Here is a 14,955-nt window from a genome sequence, read left to right as displayed (position 1 = left end):
CAATGCTCAACAATTCCCTGACAATTTCTAAGGAGTAGTGCTTCTTAAAACTATATATAAGTATAATGTATTCGACTCTGAGTGCACGAACCAAAAGTTGCTTCAGGAATGCCTTTGAAAGGCTTGAACACCATGGCCTCTGAACTACTTTATATAGGAACAAACTTGAAAATTCATGTTAGAAGGTTAGAATATTACTGATCTCACAAAACTATCTTTTAAATAAACAAGATGGGGGAGGATGGGATGAATTGGGAGGATAACACTGACATACATACACTGCCACGTGTAAAGTAGATAGCTAGTGGAAAGCTGCAGGGAACTGAGCTCAGTGTTCTGTGATGACCTAGAGAGGTGGGCTGGGGGTGGGGTGTGAGGGAGGTTTAAGAGAAAATATATATACGTATAACATTCACTTTGTTGTACAGCTGAAACTAACACAATATTGTAAAACAATTATACTCCAATAAAATAAGCTTTGGTTTTCAGGAGATTCTTAAAAAATTACAGATTAGGGTAATAAAAATTTGTATATCATTTTAATGCTTTTTACTAGGGATATATTGTTTACCATATTAAGATACAAGTAATTTAGACTATTGTTTTGGGGTATTTACACTCACTGTAGCATCTATTTCATTTGATTCAGTCCATTAATAAGTATAGATTGGGCCAATGTGTATCTATTAATATACTAGATGAAGTGGGACAGAAGGGGCAGTGTGAATAAAGGCAGCATTAGGCATGAACCCTCAATAGGCAGCTGTAATCTGTGTTGAGATAAGACAGTAAAAAACCAATGTGACAGTCAGGACTTCCCTGGTGGCCCAGTGGTTAAGACTCAGCTCCAAATGCAGGAGACACGGGTTTGATCCCTAGTTGAGGGGACTAAGATCCCACATGCCCTGCGGTGTGGAGGAGAAAAGCGAATGTGGTAGTGATCCATCAGTACCATTTCTAGAGCCTTGCACAGTTGTTTAGTCACTAAAGTCATGTCTGACTCTTGCTCCTCTGTCCATGGGATTTTCCAGGCAAGAATACTGGAGTGGGTTGTCATTTCCTTCTCCAGGGGATCTTCTGACCCAGGGATCAAACCCACATCTCCTGCATTGGCAGGCGGATTCTTTTACTGCTGAGACACTAGCCTTGCCCTTAATAAGGGCTCAAATCAATATTTGTTGAATGAATGAATTTATTCTACGGATACACTTGCACACTCTCATTCATTCATTTGAAGAGGTTTGTTGGCTTTTCCACTACCTCATCATCATTCTTGGTGATTTTCAACATCAAAATAAATTATCCTGTTCTCCCCCTGGTCCTTCCACCTCAGCAGCCCAACTCTCCAAATTTCACATCTAGGAATCATCTTTGATTTCTCTCTCCACCTCCCACGTCCAAGCCATGTTGGCTCTAACTCCAAATATACCCAACATTTGACCCATGTCTACTTCCACCACATTTACTGCCCACAGTGCCCTGATGGGTCTCTATTAAAATGCTCCAGTCACACTTAAGTTCAAACTGCTTATTGTGGCCTGCGCACAAAGCTCTGAGTGATCTTGCCCTCGCCAGACTCATGTTCACACTGCCATCACCTTGAGTTCTTATTCCTATCCCAGGACCTCTGCACATGCCTCAGCCTGGGATGCTCTCTCCCCAGCCAATTTGGATCTCGTCCTTCAGGCTGCCTAAGTATTGTTGCTCAGTCCCTCAGTCATGTCTGACTCTTTGTGACCCTGTGCACTGCAGCTCACCAGGCTTCCCTGCCCTTCACTGTGTCCTGGAGTTTGCTCAAACTCACGTCCATTGAGTCAATGATGCCATCTAACCATCGCATCCTCTGTTGCCTCCTTCTCCTTTTGCCATAGATCTTTCCCAGCATCAGGGTCTTTCTCAGTGAGTTTGCCCTTCCCATCAGGTATCACTTGCTTAGAAATCCTGACCCTCTGTAACCCACCCTCCTCTGTCCCTTGATACTATTGTTGCTGAACCCCTTTCATAGCCACAGATTATTTGTTTACCGGCCTTCCCTATCCCCCTCCTCCCATCTGCCACCGCCGCCAGACCCAGCTGCCTGCACACTAACAGCCACAGCTTTCTCCCACATAATAGACAATCAAATATTTTTTCAGGGCTGGGAATCATAATCAAGAATGTGTTCTGTGAGAATCTCCACATTTTTAGAAAAATGTGAAGAACTTCAAGTAGGGCAACAGTTATCTGTAATGTAACACCAATGAGATAAGATTTTGAAAACACAAGGTTCATGGTTAGAGTTAATCTCTATTGGGGAACATGAAAAATTTCATTATTACAGTTTTATCACATTGTTTTTCTTCATCTTCATACAAAACTGGATTTGAATTATAGCAAAAGGCCTTGCTAAGATAGGTTAAGCATTCTGACAGTTAATCACTAGGAACTCTCACTAGGGAGCTTATGGATTCCTCATTTCTGGAAATCTTACTGGGTAGAAAGTGTCTTTTGCAAATGAACAGTGGAATATTTCCATTGTAAAATCACTTTCATCTCATTCTCTGACTTCCTGACACTCTTCTTCCCTGTCATTTTATTCTCTCTACCAGCTCTGCAGACAGCTGGAAACTTTACCAAAATGTTGTTCTTTACAACATTTACAAAGACCTAGTTCTTTACAAACTAGGTCTCTTCCGATCTGACTACGCACATCATCACCAACCAGTAGAAGTAGCTCCATCTTTAATGAAAATGAAGAAACAAGAGCCAGATTCAAATGCAAAGGCCAGTATCACTGCAAGAGGGTAGGGGTTTGGGCAAGTTGGTGGGAAGACTCTATTTCATTTCCATATATACCAATATCTCTGCTCACTGCCTTAATACCAAGATACTAAGCTTCATTTCCTGTTCCACTTCGATGTTGAAATCGCCCAGAATGATGACAGAGACAATGGTGAAGTCAAGGAACCTCTTCAAATGAATGAGTAGGAGAATTCAAGTATATCCATGGAATACAAGAACAGGTCTATAAGTCTTAGAACTTTTTATGTCTAAGTCCCATGTAATCAGGAGTTTGCTTATACAACTTTCAGAAGTACTAGTTAATCTGTTCATTCAGTGGATGGAGACTATGGCCCAAACATTGTTTTAGGTCTGAGAATACAGAAGTGAACAAGGGGAATCTGGAGGGTAGATAGACAATGCATATATTTTTAAAAGAGAAATTCAGATGGTAGATACCGGGAGCAAGTAAAACCAAGATGATGTGCTAGAGTTGATTTGGTGGGGAGAAAATTCTTTAGTGTGGTAAAGAGGGAAGGTCACTGGAAAGATGACATCTAAGCCAGTACCTGAATGATAAGAAAACCTGCCAGATGAAGAGTTGGAGAAGACAGCTCCAGGAAGAGGGAGTAATAAACAGAAAGACTCTAAAGCATGGTTTGAGAGCCAAGGAAAGGGAATGGGTTTTATTTGGAATATAATGGGAGGCCATTAGGGAGTTGATGATTTCTTTTACTTTTTTTGGACTTGGTTTTGATTTAGGTATAGTGAATTTACAATACTGTGTTAGTTTCAGGTATAGAGCAAAGTGATTGGTTCTACATATATATGTATATTCTTTTCTCCTTTTCTATTATAGTTATTACAAGATATTGAATATAGTTCCCTGTACTATGCAGTAGGTCCTTGTTGGTTATCTATTATATACAATGTTGTACATCTGTTAATCCCATACTCCTAATTACCCCCCACCCCTACCCAGAGAGTTGATTTTAAACAGAGTGTTAGTGCCACCTGATTTGTGTTTTAAAGGGATATCTTTAGAGACCTCTATTCTACGTAGAGAATGAACTAGAAGGAGGAGAGAAGAAAGGAGCCTATTTCAGTAGTCCAGGCAAGCAAAGATGGTGGTTTGGACTGGGTTGTAGCTGTGGAAGAGGTGAGAAGTGATTGGATTCAGGACATGTTTTGAGGTAGATCTAACACGGGATGAAGGTGGTAAGAAGTTTTGATTATATAAATACAGATGTTTCTATTAATGTTATAAACAATGCCTCTGAAAAACTTCACATTCTGCAGAAAATGTGTGCTAAAAATAATAGGGCGATGTTTTGGCCACCAGATGGGAAGAGCTGACTCATTAGAAAAGACCCTGATGCTGGGAAAGATTGAAGGGAGGAGGAGAAGGGGACAATAGAGGATGAGATGGTTGGTTGGTATCACTAACTCAATGAATTTGAGTTTGAGCAAACTTCAGGAGATGGTGAAGGACAGGGAGGTCCAGCATGCTGCAGTCCATAGGGTCACAGAATAGGATATGACTGAGCAACTAAATAATCAACAATGGGAAATGTAACGTTAGGGCAAACCACTCAAAACCCAAGGAACATGGTAACCAGAACATTTAAAAAGCAATACCAATTCTAATGGGCTTCCGGTGGCTAAGATGGTAAAGAATCTGCCTACAATGCGGGAGACCAGGATTCCATCCCAGGGTCAGAAGACACTCTGGAGAAGGGAATGGCAATCCATTCCAATATTCTTGCCTAGAGAATTCCATGGACAGAGGAGCCTGGTGGGCTACAGTCCATGGGATTGCAAAGAGTCAGACATGACTGAACGACTAACACACAAAATTCCAGTTATAGTAATAGTAGAGTTGGCCTTGATGGCATTATGCTCTGTAGCCCAGCCAGTTAATCCTTCACAGTCTTAATCCCTGAGTCAGCTTCTTTCTCCAAGACGTGAGTTCTTGAGGGCATCACTTCTAATAAAGACCATCCTCAGGTTTCCTCAGTTTCCAGGTTATCTAATGATAAAGAATCCGCCTGCAATACAGGAGACAAAGGAGACCACAGCTTAAATCCCTGGGTCGGGAAGATCCCCTAGAGAAGGAAATGGCAATCCATTCCAGTATTCTTGCCTGGAGAATCCCATGGACAGAAGAGCCTGGCAGGCTACAGTCCATGGGGCCAGAAAGAGTCAGACATAATTAGCACACATACACACAATGAAATGAAATAAAATGAATCAGAACATAGTCTTCTTTGCTGTGCGTGGACTTTCTCTAGTTGCAACGAGCGGGGGCTACTCTCTGTTGGCAGTGTGCAGGCTTCTCCTGCAATGGCTTTCTCTTGTTGCAGAGCAGGGGCTCTAGGTGCACGAGCTTCAGTCGTTGCAGCTTGTGGGCTCAATAGTTGTGGCACACAGGCTTAGTTGCTCCACTGCATGTAGGGTCTCCCAGACCAGGGTTCGAACCCATGTCTCCTGCATTGGCAGGCAGATTCCTATCCCACTGTACCACCAGTGAAATCCAGGGCATAGCCTTTTATTTGTCATTTTACCATGAGAGAAATGCCTTTGCAGCATCTTCATCTGTACTCATTGCTTGGACAGATAGCTTACCACAGAAGAGACCGCAGCCTCTATGCAGAGCACTAAACCAGGCACACTAGTACTGTCTCTCTGTAGATTTCCGGCTTTTGCTTAGGATCTTTGTACATTGCCCAGGCCTTTGTCATAGTGAGGATGTTTGCCACACATCACTTTACAATGTTAATGCACTAGAAAAACAGTGTGTTAACCAGCACAATTTCTGTGTTATCCCAATATCAGTCCCTTATTACTTATTAAGTAATTTCCAACACACAAAGACACACTGTCAGAAGACGCTATAACAAAAGAAAGCTTTTGGAGCTTTAAGCAAAGGAGTGATGTGATCTGATTTCTGCTTCAGAAAGATCCTGCTGACTGCTGAGAGGACAAACAACCCCCCGAGAGGCTATTGCACTGGTCCAGGTGAGAGGTGATGGTGGTTCGATTAGGAGAATAGCAGTAAAGATGGTGAGAAATGATTGCATTCATTCTGGATATAATTCTCTGGGAGAGATGATAGCATTTGCTGATAGAGTGGGGATTGAGGGCAAGAGAAGAATCAAGAATGACTTATCCAAAAGTGAAAAAGAAGTGAAGACCTTCTTAGACAAACAAAAAGTGAAGGAACTATGCTTTCAACTTTTGGAAGATAATTTCACAGGCTATGGAATTCTAGGTTGGTAGAATTTTATCCTCAGCACTAAATATTTCACTCCACTTTCTTCTTGTTTGCATGGTTTCTGAGAAATCAGATATCATTCTTATCTTTGTACCTCTTGCAGGTAAGGTGTTTTTTCCCTCTGGCTTCTTTCAGGAATTTTTCTTTATCTTAGATTTTCTGTCCTTTGAAACTAATACACCTGGATGTAGTTTTGTCAGCCTGTATTCTGCCTGGCGTTGTCTCAGCTTTCTGGATGCGTAGGTTGGTGTCTGACATTAATTTGGGGACATCATCTTTGTTTCAAATGATCCTTCAGTTCCTTTGTTTCTCCTGATATTCCCATCATGTGTGTATTATTACCCTTTTTGTAGGTGTCCCACAGTCCTTGGATATTCTGCTGGGGTTTTTTCCCACTCTTTTTTTCCTGTTTTCTGTAGAGGTTTCTACTAAGATATCCTCAAGCTCATAGGCTCTTTCCTTAGTTGTATTCAGTCTATGAATAAGCCCACCAAAGGCATCTTCATTTCTGTTACAGAACTTTTGGTCTCTAGCATTTCTTTATGATTCTTTCTTAGAATTTCATCTATCTACTTACTGAGCCCATCTGTTCTGACACAATGTCTACTTTATCCATAAGCACTCTTATCAACTTAGTCGTAGTCACTTTAAATTCCTGGTCTGATAATTCCAACATCTGGTTCCGATGGTTACTCTGTTTCTTCAGATTTGTGTTTTGATGTATTATTTATTATTATGTCAGTGTTTTACAGATGCCCTTTATCAAATTAAGGGAGTTCTTTCCATTCTGAGTTTCCTGAAGTTATAAAAGCTTCAGAATGAATGTGTATGAATATGTGTTGAAATTTATTAAATTTTTTTCTGTGCTGAAAGGATCATTTAAAAACAACAAAATATGTGTTTGATCTTTTAGTATGCCTTGGAATTTTTTCATGAAATTTAGACACGATGTATGAGATGAAAGGAACTCTGATACACAGAACTTTAGTGATATGCAGATAAGGTGTTGGGAAAGAGGAGGCCTTCTACAGTCCTAGGATTAGGTCTCAGTCTTTTAGCGAACCTTTGCCTCTGGAATATGAACTCACAAGTGTTTCTCAGCTTTTTCTCCCTCCTTAGGTGGGAGAGGAAGGCTAGAGAGGGCTAGAGTTGAGTATTTCCTTCTCTCAGGTCAGTTAGGCTCCACTAAAAACCTTAGTAGGTTAGGCTCTGGTTAACTAGTCTCTCTTGTCTCTCTGAGGTTCAGTTCAGTTCAGTCACTCAGTCGTGTCAGACTCTTCGCGACCCCATGAATCGCAGCACGCCAGGCCTCCCTGTCCATCACCAACTCCCGGATTCACTCAGACTCACGTCCATCGAGTCGGTGATGCCATCCAGCCATCTCATCCTCTGTCGTCCCCTTCTCCTCCTGCCCCAATCCCTCCCAGCATCAGAGTCTTTTCCAATGAGTCAACTCTTCGCATGAGGTGGCCAAAGTCCTGGAGTAGTAGGATCTTGTTAAAAAAAAAAGAGTGCTCCAGTGTTTTTTCAAAATGGTTCCTTTTCCCCTCCCCGTTTGGAAGCACAAGGGAATTTTTCTCGAATATTTCCTGTGAGAACCTGGTCGAGTTCCTGGAGGTAAAACTCATAAAATGTGGACACTCACTGCTGACGAGGTCCCCTGCAGTATCTTGTCTCTCAGACTTGCCCATACTGACCCTTCAGCAATTGTTGATTACAGTTCAGGTTTTCCTGCCTGAGCACCACTTTCCTCAGTGGTTTCTGCTCCAGTAAATTGTGGTTCTCTGTATTCCTCTGTCAGTCTCTTCTATTTGGGGGCAGCAGTTTGCCCTGTGACCTCACTAGTCTTATGAATCTAAGAAGAGTTATTGATTTTTAAGTTTGTAGCTTTTACTTATTGTTAGATTGCATTGGTGACTTTCAAGTTTCTAACAGGTCAGACCAGAACTGGAAGTGTTTTTTTTTAATGAGCACATACACACACACACACACACACACACAATAGTGTGTGTGACATTATGCAGATGGTATGCTGCAGAGAAATAGATGTGCAAGAGAGGAAGGGTACTTACAGGTCGAAACACTTCAGTAGGATGTTCAATTGGAGAGATGCAAGCAAGTACCTGGGCAATTCAATTGCTCCATGCAAGTTATGGGGGCAGATAACACATTTAGCCTTATGTTGTGACCAGCAGTTACCCACATCTAACTCCACCAGGCCAAAACACAGTTATACTTTTGCTCACTTGAGGAACTGAACTAGCTCTTAGGTGGATTGTGTAGAACTATCAGCTTAAAAGATGCCTGTTGAGCTTCGCTTGTGGCTCAGTGGTAAAGAATCTGCCTGCCAATGCAGGAGACATGAGTTCAATCTCTGACCCGGGAAGATCCCACATACTTCAGAGCAACTAAGCCCATGCATCACAACTATTGAGCCTGTGCTCTAGAATCTCTGAGCTGCAACTGCTGAGACCAGGTGCCACAACTACGGAAGCCTATGTGCCCTATAGCCGGTGCTCCACAACAAGGGAATCCCATGCAGCACAACTGGAGAGTAGCCCCCACTTGCCGCAAGCCCGCACAGCAACGAAGACCCAGCACAGCCAAAAATAAATAAACGAATTTATTTTTTCCAAAAAGTTCCTATTGAGCAGCAGTGAAGATCAGGCACAGCAGGGGTGAGCAGCGTCCTGATCACTCTGGCACATTTGTGAACACACCCTAGGGACTCCCAGAAATATTTGGGGGGAATGGGGGCAGACCTGGAAAGGATTTGAGAGTCCCGCAAATGTGGGTGGCCAAGGGAGCTAGTGTCATTTGGGCAGTGATGTCAGTGTGACTTCATTTGTACCCAGAGATTGATGAGGTTCTGGTCAAGTACCCCTAGGTCAGTGCTCTTAAACTTTAATATGCAAAACCTGAAAAACTAGTCAAAACACTGGACCCCACCCCCAGAGAGTGTGATTCCCGAAGTCTGGAGTAGAGCCTGAGATTCTGCATTTCTAACAAGCTCCCGGTGCTGCTGCTGCAGCCAGTCTTAATACAAGGCTGGCCTGGAAGCAGTGGGGCCACAAAGAAACACTGATCCTGTCTCCATGGTCGGGGAGGGGGCAGGAGTCAGGAGAAGCTTCGTAAGGAAAGCATGTGAGCTGCAAAGATGCGTTAAGTCAGGCACACCAAGAATAGAAGGAGAGGGAGGGCACTTCTGGTGGTGGTGTCGGGAGAAACTAAATAGGTCACGTGGCGATCGACATTGATTGTTAACACACCTGTAATGAACATATCCACTGTGCTGCCAAGCATTACAATGAAACACTGATTTTAGATAATGCAGTCTTCATGAGGTGTTAGCTTTACTAAATAAATATGGTAGGAAACTACTTGAATAACACTTGACCATTTCTAAACTGTGTATTTAGATTATGGGAAGCAATTCACTTATAAAAGAGGAAAAGAGGGGCGACACAAATGTGTTTCATTTCCTACCATAAACTATAATAAATTTTTAAGAAATACTTTAGGTAAATATCCACTGTCTCCCCTCCCCCACACCCGCAGAATACCGTTGCTTATCTAATAGCTGCAGGCTCTACCCATCTGATAAAAAGGGAATTTTTACTGTACCTCTCTGTAGATTGACATTCTTTAGTTCGCTTTAGTTTTGTTTTGTTTTTAAATTAAGCAAAGACCAACGGTTATTATCAGTCTCTCCCGAGGTTTACACAGATGAACAGTGTTCGCGTTCAAACGATCACAGTTGACCTGTAGTTATCTTGTTATAAATCAGAACACTGTGTGAAATTCCAGTTGAGTTTTAAATGCCTTTTAGTATTTCTTTAAATATATTTCGTAAAGGAGGGATGCTGCATCATAAATCATGTACATATTTAAAATTTTGCCAAATTGCTCTCCAAAATGTTGAGCTCACACTACCACTCAGTACAATGGTGTGTGAAAGTGTGCGGTTTCCCCATATTTTTGTTAATTACTAAATGTTGTTAATCTTTAAAATGTTTGCCAATCTGATAGTTGAAAGTGGGATCTCATTTTAATCTCTATTTCCCTAATTACTAGGGAACTGAAACATCTGTTCTCTTTTGTTGGCTCTTGATGTTTCTTCCTCTTGTATTTGCTTCTTCATATCCTTTGTCAAGTTTTCTATTGACTTACTTGGCTTTTCTCAAAGATTTGTAGTTCTTTTCTATTCTAAATTGTAGCCATTTGTGATAAGTGCTGCAAGAAGTTTCTCTCTGTCCTTGGTCTTGTAACTCTATGTTGGTTTTAGGTATGCAGGAGTTTTCTGTGTGTCAATGGAAAAATCTTTCCCTTTATACCTCCTGAGCTTTGTGGCATGCTTGAAAGACCTCCCCCATCTCAAATGATACTTACTGTAATATATTCCCCTATATACGTTTCTACATATTCTTTTTGTAGTTTAATAGTTTAATTTTTATGTTTCTATCTTTAACTCTTCTAGTATTTACTTTTCATAAAACATAAGAAACATTTGGAGCACAAGGAAGCTCAGTTTTCAACATAATGATGTTTGAAGTGCATATTAGAGGAGAGGTCTGGGCTAGGGATGTAAATTTGTGTCAGTTCAGTTCAGTTCAGCCGCTCAGTCATGTCCGACTCTGCGACCCATGGACTGCAGCATGCCAGGCTTCCCTGTCCATCAACAACTCCTGGAATTTACTCAAACTCATGTCCATCGAGTCAGTGATGCCATCCAACCATCTCATCCTCTGTTGTCCCCTCTCCTCCCGCCTTCAATCTTTCCCAGCATCAGGGTCTTTTCCAATGAGTCAGCTCTTCGCATCAGGTGGCCAAAGTATTGGAGTTTCAGCTTCAGCATCAGTCCTTCCAATGAATATTCAGGACTGATTTCCTTTAGGATGGACTGATTTGATCTCCTTACAGTCCAAGGGACTCTCAAGAGTCTTTTCCAACACCACACTTCAAAAGCATCAATTCTCCTGTGCTCAGCTTTCTTTGTAGTCCAATTCTCACATCCATACATGATCACTGGAAAAACCATAGCCTTGACTAGACAGACCTTTGTTGGCAAAGCAATGTAATGTCATTGTTACATAGAAGATATTTATGACTCTGGAGGTGGGATTATCAAACAAGAGATTATAGAATCAAAGGAGAGAGCCCCAAACTAAGCAATCCCGTTGAACAAAGGAGATTGGGAAAAAAGAGGCAGTGAAGTCAGAGGAAAACAAGAAAGAGTGGTGCCATGGAAACCCAGAGGAGGATGTTTGAAGAACGCAAGTGATCAACCCTGCTAAACCCCTGTAAGAGATCAAGTAGGACAAGGACAGAGAGATGTCTCTGAATTTAGTAATGTTGAGATGATTGGTGACCTCAAGAAGAGCAGATATGTTGGAGCAGTAAGAATGGACACCCCCCTGGACTGAGTTTAGGAGGGAAAGGAAAGGTAAGAAGTAGAGATAGTGACTAATCATGGACCACAAGTCTAAGAAATGTTGCTTCGAAGGAGAACAAAAGAATGGAAATGGAGATGGGTGCGGTGTTAAAAATGGGAGATACATGGGCATATCTGAATAATGATGGAAATGATCCAATAGAGATTGAGAAACTCAAGTGGGAGAGAAAGGGGATAACTGAACTTTAAGATAGGCCTCTAAGTTAATTTGTTTCCAAATGAGTAACCCGTTGTCTTGATACCATCAACTGATTCATCCATTTGTTCCCTGCTGATTTGGAACCTTAAAAAATATGAAGTACTCCTTTGTATTCCATAGTCTGTCCTACTGTTCTTCCATGATTTGGCTTCCATACTAAGACCATTTTCAAGTTATGCCCATTGTGATTGACCTGTTTTACCTCAGCAGTTGTTCTTAGCAGACTAATTTTGTTCTAGCAATGCAGTATTCTCTTGGACATCTCTCAGGATGCAAGGTAGAATTTTTAAAACATTTTCCACATGAACTTTCCCCTCAGAAGTCAATTATTTTCTTGTTCATTCTAGTGTTTCTCCATTGTGCTGTTTTTTTTCCTGAAACGTCTACTTACAGGCATTCGTATGAAGGACTGAGATGGCTGCATTTTGGTAAGCTGGTTTGTAGTCTTCAGCAGTTGTGAATCACTCTTCACCAGACAGGTTTTCTCTGGAAATGTGACGGATCTGTGCAGGTGAACAGTTAGGATGTGCCGACAGGAGGATTCCTGTTTATGAGGCATGCGTGGGGAACAGGTGGCAGTCAGAGGTGGGGAAAGTGTCTCAGTGGATGTATCATGGTTTAGAGGATTTAACTGCTATTCCAACATGTCCTTTGTTCTCTATAGCCTTATGGTGGTCTACAAATTAGCTGGACAATCCCCACTTATCTCTCCAACCACAGAGTCAATGCTGGGCTCCCTTTCTGTGCACAAGAAGGGCTTTATTTAGAAAGCTGCTCTCACTGGACATGGCCAGGGCTAAACACTACAGCAAGACACTGTGCAGAGTTGGAGAATGGCCCAGCCACTTTGGCAGACCTTTACCTATCTTCTCTACTTTCTGTTTCATGACTCACTCTAGCTCCTAAGCCCTGCAAATTCGGAGCTTTTCAGGGGCTCTATTTGGAAGCTTCATAATCATTTCTCCAATATCCTTCTTCCATTCCTGTGTGAGCAGGATGTGGGTTCCAGAGTATAATTTCCAGAAATTTCCTATTGTTTCTGAAAGGTCAGATAACAGTGGTTTAGTGTACAGTCCTATAGAATCGGAAGGCCTGGCTCCAACAAGCTCTTAACCTCTCTGTGGCTCTGTTTACTCGTTTTTAAGTTGGATAATAATAGTGCCAACCTTGCAGAATTATTTAAGTGGTTTAATACACATGAATTGTTTAGTGCGGTAGCTGGCCCACTGGAAGTGCTGAATGTATGTGTGTGTGCTGTGCTCAGTCCTGTCTCTTTGTGACCCCATGGACTGTCACCTGCCAGGTTCCTCTGTCTATCGGATTTCCTAGGGAAGAATACTGGAGTGGGTTGCCATTTCCTTCCCCAAGGGATCTTCCTGACCCCCATCTCTTGTGTCTCCTGCCTTAGCAGGTGGATTCTTTACCACTGTGCTATTTGAATTTCACATTCCCTTGATTTACTTAGAGTAAGTATAGTTGTAAGAAATCCTAGAGATCATCTAATAGAGCACTCTCCTTTTAAAAATGGGCAAAGAAATGAGAAAGAACTTCTCCAAGGCTATAAGTCTATTTAGGGGAAGAACTTGTACAAAAGTCAAGATCTCTCGCATCTTAGTCCAATTCTTCTCTTACTGAAAATAAGTAGATAAATACTTACCATAGGTACCAAAGTTATAAACTATGTATGTCTGGGACCATGCTATATCCCTTTTCTCCTCTGAAAACAGAACAGTCCTTCCTTGTATTTAAAGCCCATCTTTCCACCTGGATTTTGATCCCATTCTCTCCTCCTGCTTTCTCTAATATTTTCTTATTATTAACAATACCTTCTTTTGTGGTAGATTCAATCTCTTGCTCTGAACTGGATCCTTTCCACTGGTCTTTAATCATGTTGAAATCTATCCCAAGTTATCCAAGCCCTGATGCTCCCACTCCTGGATTCTGCTCTATCTTTCCACTCTCTTTCACCTCCAAACTCCTGCAAACTCCTCTTCACAATGTGGGTACTTTCTTCTTCTCCCATCCCACTGGAGCCTGCCTCTGGCCTTATCACTCCAGCAAGCATCTCTCACTAAAATCACTTGTGACTTCCATGCTACTAAATCCAATTTTCAGGCATCAGATTCTCCCACATCTCAGCAGATGGGACCCAGGTGATGGGTTCCACCATCTTGAAACATGGTCCTCTTTGGGCTGTAGGGTCCCGACACTTGTGATGTTTATCCTCTCTCCTTTGCCATTCTTTCTCTGTAATGTCTGTTGGCTCGTCACTTCCACCTGACTGGTAAAGGTTGCGGTTACATGAACATGTCTTGCTTCTTTTATTTTCCCTTATTTTTTTTAGAGTGCTTTAGTTCTTTTCTGTGTTTGAGTCTCTACTCTCCCTGGGTGAGTTAGAGTCTAAGGCTTTAATGACGGTTTATATAACATTAGCTTCCATGTTTCTGTCCCCAACTCAGACCTATCTGCCTATGGACTACTGTCATCCTTTCTTAGACAGCTCAAAAATTCCTCAAAATCAACATGTTCAAATAGAAATCTTTGATTTCCTCTCCTAAAGAAGACACATTAGCGATATTTCATAGCTCTGAAAGGCACACTAATCAATGAAGTTATGCACCCTCCAAACCTAGGAGTTATCATCGTTGAGACCCTGTATCCAATCCAGTATCAAATTTGTTTTCTAAATACATCTTGAATCCATCCACTTCTCTCTGCTTTCACCTCAACTCCCAGATGCAGCTACCATCCTCTCTACCCTAGACCACAAAGTGATCTCTTCACGGCCACGTGCTCCCTCCATTCTTTCTTGATATTGCAGTCAGACCAAGGTTTTCAAAATGCGTGTCTGGGGACGTCCCTGGCAGTCTAGTGGTTAGGACTCTGTGCTTTCACTATCAGGGGCATGGGTTTGATTCACTTCTGACTCCCTCCCCTTCCCGATTTTCAACACACATGTCCATAAAACCATTTAATAGCTTCTTCTTCTTCTTGGGAAAGAGATAGAGTTATTCCATAGGGCTCAAAAAGCCCTGCTGGCTCTGGCCTCTGCTTTTCCAGCTCACCTTGCAAGGCACTCCCTACCACTGTCTCCCTACCTTTTTCCCTGTGACTCATATTTGCCAGGCCCCTCCCACCACAGGGCTGCTGAACATACTGTTTCCTCTGCGTGGACCAGTCATCTCTCCCTCTTCACGTAGTTAACTCCTTCTCAGCCTCTGGGATCTCAGCTCAAGCCTTATTTGCACAGGGAAGACGACTTGGCCTTCG

Source organism: Bos taurus, unplaced genomic scaffold (genome assembly GCF_002263795.3).
Source record: "Bos taurus isolate L1 Dominette 01449 registration number 42190680 breed Hereford unplaced genomic scaffold, ARS-UCD2.0 Super-Scaffold_1723_ScbfJmS_2085, whole genome shotgun sequence".
NCBI lineage: Eukaryota > Metazoa > Chordata > Mammalia > Artiodactyla > Bovidae > Bos > Bos taurus.
This window is presented reverse-complemented; position numbering follows the sequence as displayed.